Here is a 22,317-nt window from a genome sequence, read left to right on the forward strand (position 1 = left end):
TCCCCTCCCCTCCCCTCTCGCTTTCCTTCTTTTTCTTTCTTTTAATTTCCTTTTTTCTCATGAATGTTTGCACAATATTGACTGTAAAGGGGATGTATTAAATTACGTGCTCTACACTTCCCAAGGTAGTCTCCCTTACTGCTGCCTTCTTCCATGCTCCTGAAAAGCCCTGGCCTCCTTTGCAGCACCAGAATGATGCAATGGGAAGCAGAACTGAGATTCCATAGCCAAACAAAATCCCAGTATTTACAGGATTATCTCTGTTGCTCTGCTGAAGTATTCACCCTGAGGGAAAAACAACCATGTATAAAATTTTAGGTCTTTCATCCTGTTGGTGACCTGAGATCTGTATAGTAGTATCTGCCAGTTTTGCTGGTGAGGAGGAGAACATCTGTCTGCAAATGTCTATTAACAGTCTGGTATTTTATTCTTTGTGGGTATAAGTGGTGTTGCACAGGCAGAGAAACTCCAGGTGCCAACTTGTGTGGCAATATGTGCTATCTTTTGGATGGGAAGTTGCTCAGACAGATCCACGTCAGACACCTAAGCACAGTGTTCCCAGCTCTGTGTTGGCCTTAGGGCACTATGTAGTGCCGCTGGCTCCAGGACTGCACCCAATATGGTGCTCATGCTAACTAAGTCCAGGCACCATGGAGAAGTGACTGTGACTGTTGGCACATGAATTTACTTATTACTGGGTATGGGCAGATGTCTGGGTGTTTTAATACCATGCCACTGCAGTCAGGTTCATCAATACAGTCCAGGCAGAAAATGGTACGTGGGCTAATTATTTGGACAGAAACTAATTAAAAAAAATATTAGACCTTCAGGCCTGGTGAAGAGCTCTTCAGTCTCAGTTATCAGGATCTCACCTGGCTTTTCTGCTGTGCTCCAGCATTTTCTGTGTCTGACCCACAATATGCCATGAAGTTCCCATTCTTGCAGGGTGCCAGCAGCTGCCACTCAAGAGAGAAGATCAAGAAAATTCCAGGCAAGGCAGAAGCAATCTGTCCAATTGGCAAGGGGACTGTGACCAAGCACAGCAGGGTTAGAGGAGCCGCCAGAGTTAGACCTGGTTTGTGATTTTACTTACATCCTCAAAAGGAGATGTTAACTCTTAAGATTTAAATCTTTTGCTTGATATGTTTCATTCACGTTATATGAAATGTTTTAATAGCAGAATCTAGTTTCAAAAAGTGTGTACAAATCCATCTGTAACAGTAACAACTTTATTTAAAAGATACAGGGTCTGCATCTTTTAAGGTACCTGTCATTGAGTCCATTTAAACACACATTATTACTTCTCTCAACTCTGAACATTTAACTCCCTCTGCAAGAAAAGTCATGTCCATTAACATAAATTTAAATGATTACCACTCAATGATTTTTGATTGTTTGGAATTATAAGTGATTACAAGAGGTTCTGCACATTCCTCCCTCCCAGAAAAGTAGCTTAGCATTTTGAATTGTTCATTAAATCTTCTATTTTGAGAAAACTTCAATGGTTTTCTCAAAGTAGAATTTCCTAGTTCTTTATACAAAAGCAAATTTGCTACTTAATTTTGTCACTGTTGTCATTCTACTTAGTCAAAGAGAAAAGATAGTATTCAAGAATTGATTTGTATGTGCTTTTCTGTGAATACGATGAAGGAGAGAGAATGCTTGTTTTTCTTAAGACTGTGGAAGAGCACAGGCACAGAGAGATCACAAGTATCTGGAGGAGGCCAGAAGATCACAGAATCACAGTATGGGTAAGGTTGGAAGGGATCACAGAGGGTCATCTGGTCCAACCTCTCTGTTTAAGCAGGGTCATCCTAGGGCACATTGCACAGGATTGCATCCAGACAGTTCTCAAATATCTCCAGTGAGGGAGACTCCACAACGTCTCTGGGTCGTCTATTCCAGTGTGCGGTCACCTGCACAGAAAGAAGTTCTTCCTCTTATTCAGGTGGAAATTCCTGTGCATTGGTTTCTGCCCACTGCCTTTTGTGCTATTGCTTGACACTACTGAGAAGAGCCTGACTCCATCCTCTTGACACCCTCCCTTCAGATGTTTATATACATCGATGAGACCTCCTCTCAGAGTTGTCTCTTTTCGAGGCCAAACAGGTCCAACTCTCTCAGCCTTTCCTTGTAAGAAATGCTCCAGTCCTTTAGTCATTTTTCTTGTCCTCTGCTGGACCAGCTCCAGGACCTCCATGTCTATCTTGTACTGAGGAGCCCAGAACTGGACACAGTACTCCAGATGTGACCTCACTAAGGCTGATTAGAGGTGCAGGATCACCTGCTGGCGATGCTTTTCCTAATGCACCCCAGGATATCATTGGCCTTCTCAGCCACAAGGGCACACTGCTGGCTCATGGACAGCTTGTTGTCCACCAGGACTCCCAGGTCCTTCTCCACAGAGCTGCTTCCATCAGGTTGGCCTCCAGCCTTTACTGGTGCATGACGCTATTCCTCCCCAAGTGCAGGACCCTGCATTTGCCTTTGCTAAACTTTGGACAGTTCTTCTCTGCCCATCACTCTAACCTGTTGAGGTACTTCTGAAGGGCTGCACAGCACTCTGGGGGATCAGCCACTCCTCCCAGCATCTTGCCATCAGCAGACTTCCTGAGGAGGGGTTTACCCCTTCATCCAAGTCACTGATGAATAAGTTAAACAATACTGGGCCCAGTATTGACTCTGGGGGGACACCACTAGTGACAGGCCTCCAACCAGAACCTCTACCACTGATTACAACCCTCTGGGTGCTGCTGTTCAGCCAGTTCTCAATCCACCTCACTGTTCACTCATCCAGTCCACATTTCCTGAGTTTGCCAAATAGGATTGTGAGAGACAGCATCAAAAGCCTTGCTGAAACTGAGGTAGACAATAACCACTGCTCTCCCCTCATCCATCCTGATAGTTGTTTCATTGTAGAAAGCAATCAGATTGGTCAAGCATGATTTACATTTAGTGAATCCATGCTGACGACTCCTGATCAACTTCTTGTCAGCCATGTCATTCTACATATGGCCTCTAGAATGACGTGCTCCATCACCTTTCCTCATCTCACCTCTGCTGAGGTGAGGCTGACTGACCAGTAGTTCTTTGAGTCTTCCTTCTTGCCCTTTTTGAAGACTGGGATGCCATTTGCTTTCTTCCAGTCCTCAGACACCTTTCCTGAACTCCATGACCTTTCCAAGATGATCATGAGTGGCCTTGCTATGGTGTCTGCCAGCTCTCTCAGCACTCGTGGATGCATCCCATCAGGGCACATGGACTTGTGGATGTAAAGTTTGCCTAAGTGTTCTCTAACCCAATCCTTTTTGACCGAGGCAAAGTCTTCCTTTCAACATTCCTTTACCTTGGTTTCTGGGTCAAAGTTTCCTGAGGGCTGGCCTTGTCATTGAAGACAGATGCAAAGAAGGCATTCAGTAAGTTTGCCTTTTCGGCGTTCTTTGTTACCAGGGTCTCCCCTCCATTTAGTAACGGGCCCACATTATCCTTAGTTTTCCAACTAAGATGAATTTGTCCTTAAATACTATAGCCTCTACATTACATCTTTGAGCTGAGCTGCTAAATAATTTTGAACACATAAGATTTAATTGAGTAGGAGGACTTTCTGTTCAGTTTTTTTAATCCATTCTTATTGCTTTAGGTCTCACCTTTCCCACCTGCTATTGCCAGTTGACCTGAGTAGCGCTGGCCCAGTTGCTGTTTCCTGCCACCTCTGAGTTGCTTACTGCTTCTTTTTGTAATTGCTATAGCAAGAATTTAATGTAGACTGAGTCTGCTCAGTGAATTAAGCAGCACACCAATTACAGCTTTCTGAAAAAGTGTAGAATGCTAAACTGCCATTAAGGTACTCTTATGCAAATATGAAGAGCCTGTGGTCTGAGCCTGGTCACACAGAGCTATTCATCTCAGTCTCCACAGTAGTAACAAATGTCATCTATATACAGAAGCTACTCACATATCTCTTGGCTGACATTATTGATGCTTGTCTTGCTGGATACATATATTGACTAATTGCAATTGCCAATGTTTTAAGAGTCAGATCAAATAAAAGTTGATGGTGGCTAAGTGACACTCTGAACTCACAAGACCTTTGGAAATATGGAAGAACTATTTCCACTGGTTTGATAGAAAAGTGTATTATACCTATCATGGAGATAATATTAAAAAAATGTGCAAGTTCTCTACATTTGTTTCTGCAAAAATGCCATTAATAGAACCCTTTGCTGAAAACAACCCTTCCCTGCATCCTCCCTAACAAAAGGAGCTGGTGAAATGGAGGAAAGAAAAGCGAGTTCAATACAGCACCTGCAATCTGCTGCGAATTATTATCACAGTTCAATTTCTTCCTAAATCTTGTGGAAAGTGGAGCTCCTTATTAAATTCTTCACCTTACCCACTTGTCAAGGAATTGGGTGTCGAGGTGGCAAGTTTAAGTTGACCAGAGGAACTTCTTCTTCCTGTTCATAACTGTTAGTGAACCTTTCTGGTACTTTTACTACTCTGTAGCCCCAAAATGTTAATGTCACTTTTCTGGTTCTTGAGCTTTTCCAAAAACAAAATCAAAGACAGATAGCTAAAAAGTATTTCCAAATGGATGAATCATAGATTCATAGAATTGTAAAGGTTGGAAAAGACCTTTAAGATCATTGAGCCCAACCAAAGTGGGATCAGCAGTCTTCCCCTTCAGAACATTTCTTTTGGAAAACAAGAATCAGCCATATAGTGATATCCATGCTGGATATCCATGAGCTTTCCAGGGTAATGCAGACTTTTTGAAAGAATATTAGAGCAATGCATCTTTGGTATTAGAGCATAGATAAGGATGAATGGGGAAACAATATGCTCCAAATTCTGCTGAGCAAGAAGGTTAGCCTAGAGGTAACCATGTCCTTGCCCGTGTTTTGTCTTAGGGAAACTTTACTTCATCACCTGTTTTCCCTTAGACTACACCTACATGCTACATTTTACGTAAGCTTTGCCTTTTGATTCATTTTACTCTGTTATAGAAGCCATTCAAGTCAATATTCTTACTGCATTAATTTACTATTCTATAATTTCAATAGTAGTCTCCATAGTTTTAGAACAATAGAATGAAATGGCTTGGGTTGGAAGCAGTCTTAAAGATCAACTAGTTCCAACATCCCTACCTCCACCCCTCAACCCCCACTGTCTCCCCAGCATGATCAGGGGCACTTTGGGCAGTTTTCCTTGTTTATTGCTCATAAGGACTAAATGTGCCTCAGAAAGGCAGTGTAACCATAACATCATGCAAACCATGTCTCTTACTCTAAATGTTCAGGTAATACAGTCATCTTCTTCAGCCTCATGTAACTGCTTTTCAGCTGTAAGTTCTTACTCATTTTGCTAACATAGGCAAAATTAATTAGCACTCACCTGACCTGATGTAGAAGACACTTTCATTCACTTGACATTTAATAACTTGTTATGCAACACCTTGCCTGTGTCCTTCTAGGCATCCTGTCTATTCCAAGCATCCTCTATTACTAAGGCCATATGCATGCCATGTTCATATAGCCCTGGCTTCTAACATTTCCTCTGCCAGCCTCATGCAGCAGCCCCATTCTTTCCCCCCCTCTCTACTATTGCTGGTCCTGAACATGACTTCTGAGTCACTGTGCATGGCCTTATTATTTCCAGCCCTTTGTTGCAACACAGTGTATCTGATGAGGTGTTTGGGAGGTGGTATGTTGAGCAACCCTTGTCTTTCAGCATTTTTCAGACTACAGTGAGTACAAAGCAGTTGTCTGACACGTAGGCATTGAGATGGGTCCATTGTCACTGTGACATAACTATCCTTGCCTCCACATCACTTCTGATCCACTGGACGGCATTCCATGAGGGGCAGAGTCTTGGTCTCTACTTTTCAATACAGACTTTTTATTAGCAGAAAAAAGGGATGGTGTGATCTCTTTCTCTCTCCTAATAGTTTGCAGCTAGCAGTAGCTCATTGTATTACTTGTAAAGTTTGGAGCAGTAAAGATGGAGCAACCTTATCCAATTTTTAATCTCTGATCCACAACACTGGCAGCACTTGAGCTGCTCTTCCAAAAGATTGAGTGTAGTAGGAAATAGGAGAAAACAGGAGACATGGTGGATGGGGAGATGTAATGTGTCTACCCCCATCTGTTTTTGGAGCTCTTCTTGGTCCACTCTGTCTATACCTCCAGGCAGCACTCTCCTTCCTAGCTTGCAGTCCAGAGAGCACATAATTCCTTCCCAGCAGAACCTGTGAAATAGGGGAGTTCCATCTCCCCATTTGCAATGAGTTTGTCTATTCCTGAAGCAGACAGTCTTGATCCTGAGCTTGTTATCCACACATTACCACTGAGGAGTTGCCATCAAAATTCAACCCTGGGATATAGTCTCGTCTTCAAATTTGAGACTTTTTCTGGAAAAATGTTCTTTCCTCATCTATCTGGTAAATGAAATTATTAAAATCACAAGTATTTTTTTGTTTACCCTGCTCTTTCATTAGGCCTTATGTAGGCACCAAGGCTTGCTGCCAAGAGGAGGAACCGCTCTCCAATTTCGTGCAAATAACTCAGGACTTACTCTAACAATACCTTTGTTTTTCAAACGTACTCTCTAAGTTGGCAGATGTTATTTAGTTACCCTCCATCAAGCACCTGACTCAGGCGTGCAGCCTGGAAAAAGTAACCTCATGTTAGGCTTTGTGCATTGCCTAAGAACCTGATATTCCTAAACTCCCTCTGCAACTATCCCAGTGAGATCTCATGGAGGTGACATACAATTGTTGCCATATAAAGAGGGAACACAGAATAACAGTTGAACATGGTCAAGGAGGCCATGCTTCTGAGATGGGAAAGAGAAGCTAAGGAATGGCACAGTATCTGTCCTCCCATGGAGATTACAGAGGGCTCTTCCCTCCCATTCATCATTACATAACTTTCCTGTAGGAATTATAGCATTTGTTGCCAAGGAAATGTAATAGTGGGAAATTATCTGATGCATTTTGATATATCTAAGTGATATCTAGCAGGTGGAAACATGAACAAAAGCTTTCAGCTGCAAAAGCAGAAGTCCTGTGCTTATCTTCTGTTGACAACACTTTATTATTTCTATTCTGCAAGGACAACAAGCAGAAATGCCAAATCTAGGCCAGGTTTGAGAAAGCCAAGTCATCTAACTGGACAAAGGACAGAATGTTGACCAGTTAAAGAGGGTGAGTAGGGATAATGTGTTAGGGAAAGTTTCAAGACAAATGAGAAGGGAGAGGAACAGAGATCATGAGACAAATTTATCAGGAGAGGAAGGCAGATATTTCTGTTCTGTCCTGGAAAAGACAAAGATGACCCTCAGTGAATTTAGGTAATGTGGAAGCTGCCTGCTTCATCAATATAAGACAGGAAAGTACACACATATGGTAATTCAAAGTTCCTTCTTGAAGGGCTGAAGCATTGCACCTCCCATACTCAGCATGTCCACTACCAAGAGTGAAGAGAGAGTAACGTTTGGAGAGCAGTAATGTTTTTATGCCCTTCTCAGCAACCTTTTTTGCTTTCAGGCTCTTATTAAGGTTAGACAGGATGCAGAACAAATGCACAAGATGTTTCCAGCCTAGAAGTGGATGACTAAGGGACCCCATTTAGGCTGCAACAGATTCAATAGTGATGTCTACAGTAGGCTTTGCAGCTGAAGAGCGTATATGTGTCACTGAGCACTGACATATCAGCAAAGCCTAGACGAAGTAGGACCAGCTTTTTGCTAAAAAGACGTGTTGACATACAGTGACTTGCACCTTTCCCTGTTTAACCCCACAAACGACATTGTCACAGCACATTATCTTGCTTTGTAAATGCAAATGATAAAATTCATGCTCATTCTAATTTGTCTGAACTCAAAGCAGAAGTCAGGTCTGATGGAAACAGTGTAACTCAGCTACATCTTCTTCTTGCTCCAAGAAACAGGAGGAATACAGAATGATTCAGGTGAATCTAGAAAACTAATCAATATGATAGGAAGAGTGCCTCATCCTTAATATTCCTAAAATCCTGCATACCTTATTCAGCTTCTGTTTTCATAAATCCAGAGTTCACCCCTGTTGTAGATTATCACAGAGTGGTCTTCGATATGTGCATTACTGACACAAAGCTTGGTGCCAGCAGCTCTGGTACTACAGTGTAGTAAGCTCAGTTATTTCAGGGCTGTTTTTGAGGCAGGTCATGTAAATTCTTTTAACACTTTTTATTCAGGAATAGTTGCAACCCATCATTACAGAATGAGAATTTTTTGCCCATATTGGAACTTCCTTTTATATTAAAACTTCAACATTTTAACTTTTCATTGAATCAGGCTTAAAGGTAAGTTTGATTAGGCAAACAAAATTAACTTGTTTGAGCATGTAGAATAGCAGGCTTCTCCATAAGGAATGACATCACTGACCATGATATAGTGGTATGATGCAACCGCACCCCAGATTCACGGCAATAGAGGAAGCTCTTTCCACTGCAGAAGGTGGGTGTCAGCTGTCTTCCTGAAAGCAATCTGTAGCTAGGTTTCCAGCAAAAACTTTCCAGTACTCAGTAGTGTTGTTGTGCAACACAAAACCATCATGGGAAAAGTTGATGTGAAGTAGGGGCTAGACCTGGTTGTAGGGAAACAGCCTGTACCTTCAGAGATACAGGAGTGGCAAGAAAACCCTTGTGAATGATGGTCTATTTAGTTCTGTCTCAGAATTCTCATTAATGTTCCCACAGTATGCAAGATCTCAGATATTTCTTCATATCAAGTGGCCCCAGTTAAATACTCTCTGTAGATTTGGGACAGTGACACATTTTCACATTTAGACAAATGGTTCCACCCCAAATCACACCATAGCACTAGCTCTTCTGGTCATGAGACTAACTCTCCATTTTTAAAATTTTGTCCAAACCTGGAAACATCTACAAACATCCCAGGCTTTGAAAGCATATGAATTGTTCTTGCATAACAGCAAGATGTTTTGGGATGTGTGCAATGTACAACTTTTCCTATAATTACAATCGTATGGGGTGAAACTACATAACTAGAGATCATAGCCCTGCTTCTTCAGAGGGATTAGCTTTCTCTCTGCAGACTCTGACTGTATAGCCTGGGGTCACATCACAATTTATTTACCCTGTTGAAGTTAATCATGTTTTAAACACATAAAATCCTAGTCATATCTTTACTTCTGAATGTATATGAATCAAACCACAATTTGTCTGGCACCGCTCACATAAGGAAGAGGCATCTCTTTGTGCTTCCAACATGCACCCAATATACTACGGGTGTGTATTTCACTGTGAAAGTGAAACTAGACAGAATGCCATTTAAAGAATAAAGTGAGGTGACATCACTCCATTTGCCTACTTGAATTAGAAGTTTACTCATTGCATCTTCGAGTCTCAGCTGACTCAATTTGGATTTTAACCAACTAGTAAACAAGCCCTATTAACAACACTATTCAACACCCCTTCTAGCAAGATGCCAATACCCTTATAGTTAAACAGTATTTCAGATCATCAGCACCCGGTCACTAATTTAAAAACTGACCTTTTGAATTTGCCACGTGGATGAGCCTAGGAAGTCAAAGGACAAGGAAAAATCTTATAAAAAAGAAGAAAGACAGCTGCCAAGGTTGCGATTGGATCAACTTCAGAGTAAGTCTGTGGAACAGGGTGGCATTTCCAAAGGCACTGAAGAGCTCTCATGGCATCAGGCTGCTGGTGGTGACAGAGCCATCTGTCCTGTCTTTTTTGCCCTTTCCTGTCTGCCATTAATTTTCCACAAAGGCTCCAAGCGACAGTCTCCTCATAGTGACCATACTTGGAAACAAGGTGTCTGACAGGCAGGGGGAGAATGGCAACAATCTCTAAGAGCCCCCGTGTTACGGCTTGGGAAAAAATAGCTGAGAGTTTGCAAAGTAACAAAGAAGAAGTGAAAAGTGAGAAGGTCTGCTGACAGGAGGATTCGGCAGGCACGCACCCCCTCGTTACATGCGGTGCAGGAGCGGAGGCGTGCGCTCCTTGTGAGCGCGCTGCCGGCAGTAAACAAGTGAGTATTTCTGGAGCAGCTGCCTGTGTAAGAGGAGAGGTGCCTGTAGCTGTCTGCGAAGTTACAGTTTTATAGGAGTATCTTATGCTTCTGAAACTCTCTCATTTCTGGCACTAATCATGCAAGGCTTTCATTCAGCAAACTGTTCCTTGGGGCTGAAGCCCATGTTTGAAGATAAGACATCTTGCTGAGCTAGATCTACAAGGCATAAGATTGCATGACATATTTCACCTTCTAAAATGAATAACCAGCAACCTGGTCTCAGCCATAGTATATGCAGAGATTAATATAGTTTGCTTTCTGTTCATATTGGTGCTGATCTTAGCAGCAGGCAGGTGTAGACATGTTTTACAGAGTTTGATTACACAAATTCCAGTTTAGAGATACTATGCAAAAAATCATTTCTTTATGCTCCCTATGGATTCAGTTACAATGTTCATCATTAGACATACCCTACCGACTCTTGAAGATTTTGACCCTTTGACTTATTGTGTGTGACTTACCCATGGAGGGTGAGAACTGGGTGTTTAATAAGACTGTGACCGTATCCAATGATGGGTACTTCCCCAGCCCTTACTCCCATTCCATGCTACTGTTCTCAGGACTCCATAGGATAAATAAGCTCATATGATGAGCTCACTTTTTTTATTTCACACTTTCTGTTTCTAGCAATTTGGCAGGAACACAGCAACTTGCAGGGACATGCCTCCAAGTGATTTGTGTAGATACTCCTAACAGCAGATAAGGCCTAGTACTTCTCGGAATCAGTGACTTAACTCTTGTTTTCTTCCTTCCTATCAAGAAAAGGAGGGAAATATCTAAATTACAGTATTCTGATAATGGCAGTTTTTCTTCCAGAGTAGGAAAAATTCTGGATTCATCTTTCATTTGAACTTCTGAGATGCACGGCTAGGCTTCGCGAATGAAGATTTGGGAAGGGCTTTACCCACGTTTGTTGCAAGCGCGTTGATGGCTAAAAAGGCCAATACGAGATAGGCATGGTCGATTGCAAAAGGCACAGCAGAAAGACTCCTTAGATGGTATATTCTGCAAGGCACGATTCTTTCTGCATTGTCTTTTCTCCTCAAGGGTGATCCTGCGTGCTTCCTCAAAAGCATCAGCAGCGTTATAGATGGTGTGTCTCCAGGCCTCCTGATTGGAGGCCAGAGTAGACCAGTTATGCTGATCAATATGGCCAAGGCTGAGATGTTGTTTCAAGGAGTCCTTGTATCTTCTCTTTGGGGCTCCTCTCTTGCGGCAGCCGGTGGCAAGTTCACCATAAAGCAAGAACTTCTGAGATAACCTCTTCTTAATAAAACAGGACATATCTCCCTCTTGTATCCAGTATGTTCTAATGTTGTGTGACCAACTGAACCTTGACATAGTTAAACCAAGAGCTCAAAATAGTTTATTTGTTCAATATACTTAAAGTATTTTTTGATGCCCTGGGTAATTTTTGCCGGCTTCTAGTTAGAGTTGGAGGTGCAAAGTTTCTGGATGTTTTGAAGCCCCAGGAAGTAACATTTCTTCCCAAGGTTTTTTAGGTTTTCTTGTAGTTGTTTTCTAATAACTGAAGTTTGAAACGTTGATGTGGGCTACTTGTAACCAAAAGAAAATTTTCTTAACTTCAAGAATGTGAATGATACAGTTTATTTAGAAGACCAAGTCTATGTTTCTACTGGAAATAGTGGAAATACTAGTGTTTAATCCTGGCTGGTTAAAGAATACAAAAGATTAAAGCTTTGCAAGAAAAGTAATCTCTTTTATGTACCTGTCTACATCACCTCTTCTTAAGAACTTCGTGTTTGTATACATGTTCTTTGGATTTAAATAATGAAAATTGATCTAATAGCTAACACTCAGCTTTACTTCATGAACATGTATGTGGAGATATTTTTTTATTGTTTACACTGCACCATATTAAGCCATTTGACCTAAGGAATGGAGGAATTTTAATAATGCAAAATAGCAAGTTTTCCAGTGGAGTAACGTCATATGAAAGGCTTAATTTTTTATAGAGAGAACACTGATTGCTTCATGTTTAGCAGCTATACCCTTTAAGAAAAAGACACTAGAGGTTTTTTTATTGTTTTTTCCAAGAGAAATTATCTTTTCCACATGGAAAGGGTTTCCTTCAAATTTTTCCAAAGTTTTCCAATTTTTTGCACAGACATTCACAGAAAACAAATGGTGAAGAAAACAGCTTCATATCCTGTAGTTTCCAGGTTTTCTCCCAGAGTCTCAGATCTTTGAGTAGCTCGCAGGGGCCCGTCAGAAGTGCTGTACATCATGTGAAGTTATTGGCAGAGAGGATGTCACTAGTTGCAGTGTGTGGCAGCTCTATGAAAAAGCAAAGACTGATAGTGTTGCCTTGCTTCTTCCCTTTAATTCATCTGAAAGCTGCTGTGGAAATACTCCTGTACTCTGAAGAAATCGTGACTGTACTAATGCTCAGGATTCACTCAGGTGAGAGTTTTTTTTACATCATCTTTACCCTTGTGGATCTGCTTACAGTTTAGATGTGAATTCAAGCTTTGGGAGCGTTGAGATGTGCAGTTTTTTCACAGATGATATCTGGGGATGCCACTGACTGGAGAACTTTTGTAGGTAGCCTCCAAGGGACGAAATTAAATTGGAGCTGACTGTAGGGTAAGCTATGCTAGGGTAGGCTGTCCTTCAAACCCCCTTCTAACCTTTTCACAGATGTGTGAGAGTAGTTCAGGCTGGAACAGATCTAAGTAATGTGCTTGCTCCTGATGCTAGGCCACAGCTTCTGGTGGTCAGAGCAAACAAGATGTCTGGATGCACAGAAGTGGGCAGAAAGATATAGGGATTTTTTGGTTTTGCAGTCATATGGACAAGTGTAGGCATGTTTCTCCTCATGTTCTGGACTATGTGTTGGCCATCAGTTGGAGAGAATCACTTTGGTTTCTGAAAGGATTCTTGATATTCTAAAGAGACCAGGTTTTGAGTGACTCTTACCAAAGACAGAAGATGAATATTCAGAGGAAATCTTTAAAACATGCACTCTCTGGAGAGCATAATACTTGGATTTACTCTTCACTAAGACTGCCCACTGAAACCAAAGACATGGAGAGTTCACAGACTTCCTGTGGCAGGACTCCTTACATGAGGAGTCAAACCGAGATTTTGGGGCAGTTTTGACCCAAAGAGTGTTTGTAAAATTAATTCCTTAAGCAGTTTCACTCAGATAGATATGTGTGAGGTAACCCTGTTTCTTGATCCTAATCTGTAGGTCTCCATTTCCTTTGATAGAATGAGAGCAGCAGATTAGCAAAGGGAGAGTAAAACCACCCAAGAGGGTGGAAGTGCACAGTTAGAGCGTGAAGTTGTATTTGCATAAAATGAATGGAAACATTTGGTCCAGGCTACCTATGTTCATACCATGTTCTGTTCTTGAGCTGGCCATTCATCTGGAGAAAGCTTGAAGCACCTACATGGCTTGAGACACCAAGAAATTATATTATATGATGTGTATAACACATGCAGGGCTATATCCAGAAGCTACGCTGTACAAGTGAACTGAAAAGAGATTTAGATATCTGGGATGGATACAGTGATGCACAAATAGAAGTTCATGAAGACATTGCTTCATGGTTATGTAATGGAATTGGTAGTTCTCTATAATTGTCCAGCTGGACTACTTAAATCAACTGAATAACCAATTGAACCTGTCTCATGTTATAAACCTTTTTCATCTGGGCTTTTTTTTTTCCCTAGTGATCCCAGTAATGTCATTGTGTTTAATTTTAGCTGCCATTTTCCCCTTGAAGATATTTACCAACACAGTACCCTCAGCCTGTTGTAGTACAGGAAGCTGGGGCTGCACGATGTCTCTCTGGGCTGAATGCTTTCTTGTCAATGAGATCAAATTATAAGTAGCTGCACTAATCTGCCTATCATCAGAAATAGCCAAAGAAAAATGCACAAATGTAAACATAAACGGGAATTTTCATAATTAACATACTTGTCATAGTTCATCATAAATCAGCATAAATGCCAGAGGGCTTGTTCTTTTTGACATGACCTGGAGGCTAGCTTCACTTGTTGACATCTTATCTTCTCACAAGATACTGTATATTAGTAAAGTTAATTGACTAATCATTTTCATCACTGGAAGTGTAAGTAAATAATTCCATCTATTTCTACCTAGGCTTCTGTTGACGGTCTGAGGGTGCCAAGCATTCAGACTAAATGAAAATATACCCTCTAGTAACCATGCACGGCATCCTCCATAACAAGCTGCAGAAACTCTCTGAAGCATTGCTGTTATGTTGTGGGGAATCCTGAGAATCTTAGGCTTAACTCACCACGCCGGCCAGCCTCCCGCAGGGGCGGCCAGGAGGAGGCTGTGACAGAGGGGGGATGCATCTGGGCAGACCACCGGCATCTGTCATTTTCAGGGAAAGGAGGAAGGTCTGCAAGTAATTAATTAGTGGTGCATGAGACAATGTGGTAACACATGCTCCAGCTAGAAGAGGAGCTGGAGGGTTATCTAATAGCTAGTATTTTCCATTTTTTGACTGTCCCTACACAATCAGCCATAAACATTTTATTTCTTTGACCAAAATTTGATTAAAGAAACCAGTTTCCCTTCTCCCTCAAAGGTGGGAAAAGGAAAATTGCTGTTGCTTTTTCTTTCCATATCTTTGCCATCTGGTGAATTTAAGAAAAATTGGCTGAGAGACTTTGGCCGTACTTACAGATTCAGTCACAAGACGTCAGTGGGGGTGAAAGTTAGTAGTCGTGAACTTTTGCTTTAATATGTGATGAAGATTTTCTAAGTGATGTAGGGGCAAGTTATCACGTCACTAGCTCCCTCTTTGTCACACAGGAACACAGGACTAGTTTTGGTTAGTTTTGTCTTTTTTTTTTTGGCATCTCTATCTCAGTTAGGGAATGTTTGTTACCTCCAGACTGCCTGTATGGTGTGCTGTGTTCTGTTTCTCTCCTTGTGCAAAATTTTACTTTGTATAGAAAATTATCTTAGGTTTTCTTTGGGCACCGTGCATCTAAAAAATACAGCCTGGACACTGTCACTGATTCCCACCATGCTGACTTGTTTGTATAACTTGCTCCAGAAACTTTTATACCTCCCCTCCCGTTAAGAGGAGAGTATGGGTCTGTGCTGGCCTATGTGTTTTCCTGCTTACTTTTGTCCTGGTTCTTTCTAACATGACTTCTGCCATCAAGGGTATCAGTTAGTGCTGGGAATTTTTGCCATGCACAACCACCTGGGTTGAGACCACCAACTCATTTTTCTTGCTGGGCTGCAGCCCAGAGAGGCGGCGACTGCTGACTGCTGTAGAGGCTGGCCTCACTTACACCCAGGATTTACAGGTGAAAGGCTCCCAGAGAAATGCTGAGACCAGGACAGCTTATTCCCTGGCAGACCGTGCCAACCTGGCTGCCCTCAACAACGTGACTTCGGCCTGTTCATATGTGTTAAAGAAACTGAACCTTATCTTCTCATTAGGTTACAAGAAGTATTGCAATTAGTAAGAGCTAATTGTCTCTGCACAAAATTAACAGGTGTTTTAGATTTAAAAAGCTGAATTACAACAGAGAAAAGGACCTAACCACATGCTTAAGTATCCCTATATTAACCTGCACTTAAGGAAGAGCTTTCTTTAATAGGTAGGCACTTAAACACTTAGTTAAATGCTTCTAGTAATGAAGATTGTAGTGCACAGAGAATGTACAAATTTTTGCCCTTATTTAAATGGTGCAGAACATTGTAAATGTTCAAAATGTGTTTCACCAAACAAAAAAAACCACTTATACTTTAATTTAAAGATATAGTAAGTAATTCCAATATACGTTATCTCACATCTATAGCTGTTCTTATTTCCAAAAAGTTCTCACATTAATTCCCCAAATGAAGTTCTATTGATATTTTTGTGTGTTTACCTTATGGATGGTATTAATTTGTGAGATACTCACTATTGTTGTCTCACTATAGCATGCAAAAAATCTGTTATGTGGCTTATCAAGACACAATCTTGTATTCAAGTCATATTTGTTTAGTTCAAGTTGTCCTCTGAGGAACAGAGTGGTGTAAAAAGCGCGGGGGAGGGAGTTAAATGTAACACCTAATGGGAAGTCCATTTAAACCCTCTAGCAACTGGAACTAATGGGGACAGAGAGGGTTTTGAAATGTGAGCCTACAAGATCTCCACTGAGAGATCCCCATTCCATTTTGTCCTCCCAAGCATCACTTCCCAGAGATGTTGAATTCTTTTTTTTTAAAAATCGATTCAGATGTTTATGAACAAGAGCACTACCACAGTGATTTATTTGTAAAGGTATTTCTTGAAATCCAAGAAATCTTTCCAAACAGCCTTTAGGCTATTGGATTTCTGAAGTAGCATGGTGTTTCTTTTTGCTACCCAATGCAGTGAATGGATCTCTGACCTTGATTTGATTCCCAGAGAAAAAAAACAACTTTTGTTTATGTTTCCTTAATGAAATGAAATTTAATAATAGAAGTTTGTTGCATTAGAATTGATAACAGTTTATCCTCACACAATCCTTAGCAGGTGTTAAAGAGTAATAGCATCTTGGGCAACACTTTCTGTAGAAGTACAGCTGTAGATGCAACTTCTTGAAGTTAATGAAAGAGAGGATATTTTAAGGAAGTAAAATATCTGCAGATGAGCATGCACGATAGGTTTCTGAGTCTAATTTTGAACATCTAAACTAAATGTGTATTGGACATTGAATGCTGTATCATATGAGCACTTTGAAAATTTGAACATCTATGATCATCTGAACAATGAACATCTGAACACTTTATGCACTGGGGAATTAAGAAGAAACACTTCTGTATGTTCTTCCTGGTTAGAATTCAAATTTTGAGTCTAGCGTAATCAACTACCTTTAATAATTGGAAATATACTTTATTACTTTGCTAGTACCAGCGTAACTTTGTGCCAAGCTCAGTATGGACACCCACTTCAACACTGCCAGCCTAATTCAGGTTGTTGAGCACCCTGCGGCTCTGGGCACAAAGGGCCCTGAATATGATGAAAGGGAGAAAGTAGCCTCAGAAGGTAGACAGGACAAAGGAATTCCCCAGGCTGGCAAAAAGAAAATCTTTTGAATTCAGAGTGGTAGATGAAAAGGAGAAATAGTAGGGGAAGAAAAAGACAGTCCAGTGATGCAGTCCTGAAGAACTGCAAATGTTGATAAGTAAAGACTAAGAAGAAGTCTTAGAAGAAACTTCTGGGATGCCATGCAGATTTAGTCAACTGGATCCTGCACTCACCTCTGAGTAATGAGACATTCCAGGCCATCTGCTCTGCATGGATGAGATTTATTATTTTTCCGGCCACCCAGTTGGCTTGAAAATGGCTGTCATGGTAGTGAGAAATTCTAGACCTAGTTTGGTGTACAGCACCTTTGATATTTATGTTGTATCCTTCTCCTAATAATAATCCACCTGAAAATATCCCCGATTGCAAGAATTAGGGGGAAAAAGAAAGATTAAGGAAAAAGTATTATAGGCCAGCAAAGGAATTTTTGTTATAAAAAGCATTTCCATAGGACTGTTCTTTAGTGACTGAGTTGTTTCAGTGATTACAAGAGCAAGCAGGGAACTAGATATACTGGGAAGTCTTCAGTGCAAACTTAGGCAATACCAGGAAAGCTGGAGCCATTTTTAGCTGTGGTTCCAGGGAGAACACTCGCAGCCTGCACTGGGGTCAAAACCTGTGTTACCATTTCATTGACTGCATTCATAGCAAGGAAAGATGTTTGAGGGAAAGTTCCTTTAAATCAGTAGTACTGTTCTCATCTCTCCACTAACATTGCCAATTAGACACGGGAGAGAAGAATAAGCATGAACTACTGTATGTTTTCACTTTTGTACAACAGATTTTAATCAACATACCCACCGCATATAAACATTATATCAGCATATGGTTAGAAAATGTCAGACAGATTTAAAATAATTCAGATGATCTTCTGTCTGACGCAGTCTTGAAATCACATTAGTGTTTCCACCAAGCAATATCTTACTTCTATGAGCATCTTTGCCTGAAAGTACCATTCCCTTCCAAAATTAAAACTCTTGTTCTTTGAGTAGTGAATGTATATTATTGCTAAAAATACAAAGAGATGAAATCCCTCCTTTCATGAAAAATTTGGTACAATATTAACAAGGGTGTCAAGATCATAATGAAAGGTTTTATGTGACTGCAACAATATGTGTGCTGCATAGAATTAATTATCAAGAAGTGAAATGCGTGGGTGATGTCAGCTTGGAAATATCTACTCAAGATGTCTGCTGATGGGTTACCTTCGAACATATAACCTTTGTAACCTGTAACATAATGAGGATAATTATGAAGCTTCAAGTAGCTTCCCAGCAACTCTGGCTATTGTTTGGTAGTTGGGTACAAAACTGCAACATGCAATGCTCTCATCCACCTGAATTGTTTATTGTTGATTCATAACCATGATCAGCTTTAGCAAAAATGAGCTATTATTAGTATATTTTTTTAGTGAATTTGCCCGGAACTCATTTTTTTGACATTTAAGAAAGCAGTCCAAACCAAATTTCACAACCCTGCCACCCCTTTCCCTAGACGCGGGATAAAGAAGGGCTCACTGAGTACTGGAAGTGCCGAATTCAGTCCTGTTCTTCTTAACGGGTGAATTACGGAGCTGTGCCTGGAAACACTCTGTGTCCCCACTGACCCAAGAGAAACCTGTGGGTAATTTTCCAGGCTATAGATCAGTATTGCGAGAACTACTTAACTGACTCCTCCCTTTTATGTTTCCACTAATATGATTTTAACAAATTTTCCCTATTAACAAAATTGTAAATAGTTATTCCACCTTTTGCTAAGCAATTTAGCAGCACAAGTCTAGTTCAAGGATACTTGATACAAGTTCAAGGATATTTTTCCTTCCACTTTATTTAAGGATATAAGGCCTATTAGATGCACATACATGGGAAAACTACACATCCAGCTGTAAGTCAAATATTAAAAATTAAAAAACATTAATATTGCTTTTATCCAATATTTGGAAGGGTAATACCAGACCAGGTGGTATAATTAACAGGCAGATGGATATTATCTGGAGAGGTCATTTATGCTCAGTAAAAGATTCTCGTGGAGTCTTGGACTATTATGTACAAGATTGGATCTTCCTGTGCCTGGACTGCCATCACCACCAAACGTGTCAGTAATGTGAAGAGCCAAGACTTTAATAAACTCTGTATGTCTTATTTAATTGTTTCTTGCTGCAGGGTCAAAACCACCAGGGTTTATATCAGCTGAGCTAGCAAAGCCCAGCTTAGTTTCCTTTTTCTGAATGTAACATACAGATCTGAAGCAACTAAAAGATTATTTAAAAAAAACCCAATCTTTCTGGGACAGATACCATGCAAAGTGTCTACTGATTGGGCTAAATTGGCAAATTACCAGGTATGTCAGAGTTTACATGGTCTCCACCTTGTAGACTCTATACTGTTGCTCTTTGGCAGCCTATAATAGCTGTTTGATATGCCTGAGAATGCTATCTTTACCAGGTAGTTCTTTTCCTAGTTACCAATGCAGAAATTATAGTCATTCAGCTGGTCAATATAATTCTCAGCTGTGTTGTAGCAGGGAAAACACCAAAGAGGGTTGCACCAACTTAGAACAACAGCACCGGCACCATGGCTTTTTCAAATCTCATCTGTAGGACACTGATTAGGAAGGGATCTATTGTATTGGAAAGGTGTTTGCAATCAAAATGAATGAAACAGGATATGGATAATTGGGGTGGCCATATTGCTGGAAAAGAAATGGGGAGCAAGCTCCTTATTCCATGTGAAGCTAATTAGGTGGCGTGTCACTTTGATAAGATGTTTCGGCTCACAGAATCTGCTTTTTTGAGGGTGTTTCTTCTTTAATTGGCCTCTCAATTACAATTTGTTGTGAAATTCTGCAAACTACTTACAGCCTGTTTTCAGTCTATCTTACAAAATGGGTGCCCAAAACAGGGTTTTCCTTTATCCATGCCCTCCACGCCCCAAAAAAACAAAGCAAAAAACCCCCCAAACCCACCCCACATTAAAATGCATACTGGTTGTTCTTCTCCGGATTTGTTTTAGCTATTTTTTGCTGTTCAGTTTGATGCCTTCAGGGCTGAGCTACTGAAGTCTTTCACAGCTGCAAAGATAGGAGTTATGGTCATGATGCAAGTTGCAACGGAAAAATTAGATTTAAATTGAACATGGTACATGGGACACAGTGGCACCCTTTTCTGGGATGACAAGGTAAGAGTGCTAAAACTGAATGAGAGAAGAAGCAGAATAGGTGTCGTACTGGAACAAGACATTTTTGACATCATTAAGGGTTATCTGAGAAACTGAAAACTAGCAAGTACTTTTTAGAGGGAACATGGAAGTAATCAAGCATGAAATAGCAATCTATTGACCTCTGGTAACATGATGTCTTGATTTAGAAAACTGCCTTACAAGCCTGATAAACAACCTAATGCCAGCGATACTGGACTTTTTATGGTAGTTCGCTAGTTACCCCGATGAGGAACGGTCACCATGTGACAAACCATAAACAGCTGACTCAAAGGCATGCTTGGTCAAAGCAAAAGCAAGTCTTTTCCATGTTGTAATTATTTGTTTCTGTTTTCCTGGCTGAGAAAAACTGTTTGGCTATATACAAGGCTGCTGTATGCTCTCGCTGAGGGACAGTTTTCCTTCAGGAAGCAAAGACTGAGAAAAGTATGTTGTGAAGTTACACTGTTGACAAAACCAATAGTGCTAACCAGTACAAGAATTTAATTATTGTGTACCTGGGCATGCAGTCTGTGTTCTTACAGAGCTGCAGGAGCCAGCATGTAGTCCTTGTTCTTGTCCTTTCCCTTTGCACCATTCAGGTGGTATGAAAGAATTAATAAGAGTTTTCTATGGCAAAATCATGCTTTCTCTCTCTCTAATGACAGACAGATCTGGAGAAAGCAGGAGAGGCAGTAAGTGCTCTTCAGGTCCATATAGAATTGAATGGGTGCCATAAATCCAGGAATAGGTGATTGTGGATGCAGATGTCAAAACCTAAGTCACTATTGGCCTAGTAATTCTCTTAATTATTGGAACTATTTGAAGTTTCTGTCTAAGCCAAGTCTTGTTTTTCTCCTCTTAGGAATTGCAGCAAAATGCTCTGATCTTAGGAGGTGTGAAGTGTGTTTTGCAAAACAGCATTTGTTTGAAAGCACTCAGCCTTATCTCAAATTGAGAAGAGTCTACTTTAAGATTTTTTCCAAAGTTCAGATTAGGTACAGAAATAGTAATTTCCTCTCTGGATTTCCTCTCCTTTTTTCCTAAGGCCAGGTTCTATTAGCACATATTCACAATATTTCCTCTGCAACAAAATGTTTATATGTTTGTAACCTTTGCTTCATTTTCAGACTAAAACAGTTCAACTGGAAAAGACCTACAACAATCACCTAGTTCAACAGCCATTTTAGGTTTTCATTGTGACTGGGATCTGAAGTCAGGAGGCTGCAGCCACAGGGCAGAGCAATGACCACTCTAGAACCGCAGCTGCCCAGCATCTGGGGCCCTCGCCGTGCATGGACCTTGAAAGCTTGCCTTATTCTGATGCTATGTCTACAGGTGTGATTGGTAGGAGATTGATTTTGGTAGGAGAATTAGAAAAACTAAATAAAATAATGACTCAAAGCATTACACATTTGTTCAAACCCTTGAATAGTTGTTTACACTCCTACTTTTACTATAAATTGGTACCTCACAGCTTCTTTGTATAAGACAGTAAGCCAGTCTAGCAGGATGACCTAGTTATTTTTAAAGCCCACTTATGTCAATGCTCTCTGTCCTGTGACCATGTTGGCCACCATTATTTCAGGGTGAGGTCAGTCTTTTTCTTTGCTTGGGCCCTCTGCCAGTTTCTCAACACCTGCCTTGAAAGTGACAGCTCTATGGGTGTCCTCATAAATTAAAAATCATGTGCCTCTGCCCTGATGCCTTGGGACAGGCACAAAGTTAGAAACTGTCCTGTAACCCTAACCCTGGGGCTGCTGCACGGGACAGCTGAGCAGCAGGCAGCGAGCCCCAGCAGCGGGGGGCTGGCTACATCACAGCCCTCGGGCAGCACCCAGCCTTGTGCCAACAGGCATGTGGCTGTACCCAGTGAGAGCCAGGGATGGCCCAAAGGTAATGGCCTTCCCCCACGGTGAAGGGTAGAGAAACCAAGAGGCTAACAAGTGGGA

At 40.9% G+C, this 22,317-nt stretch overlaps 1 long non-coding RNA gene across 2 annotated transcripts in view; it reads left to right on the top strand.

The window, feature by feature from the left end:
- Window positions 1-9,943: 9,943 nt before the first annotated feature.
- LOC113972021 overlaps window positions 9,944-22,317 on the top strand; it is a 61,289-nt gene continuing 48,915 nt past the window's right edge. For both annotated transcript variants that reach the window (XR_003535738.1, XR_003535739.1), the window contains exons 1-2: window positions 9,944-10,056; window positions 12,457-12,522. This is a non-coding gene — a long non-coding RNA (uncharacterized LOC113972021). The remainder of the gene's footprint in view (window positions 10,057-12,456; window positions 12,523-22,317) is intronic.

Source organism: Neopelma chrysocephalum, unplaced genomic scaffold, assembly GCF_003984885.1.
Source record: "Neopelma chrysocephalum unplaced genomic scaffold, ASM398488v2 Primary Assembly neopelma1_23, whole genome shotgun sequence".
NCBI lineage: Eukaryota > Metazoa > Chordata > Aves > Passeriformes > Pipridae > Neopelma > Neopelma chrysocephalum.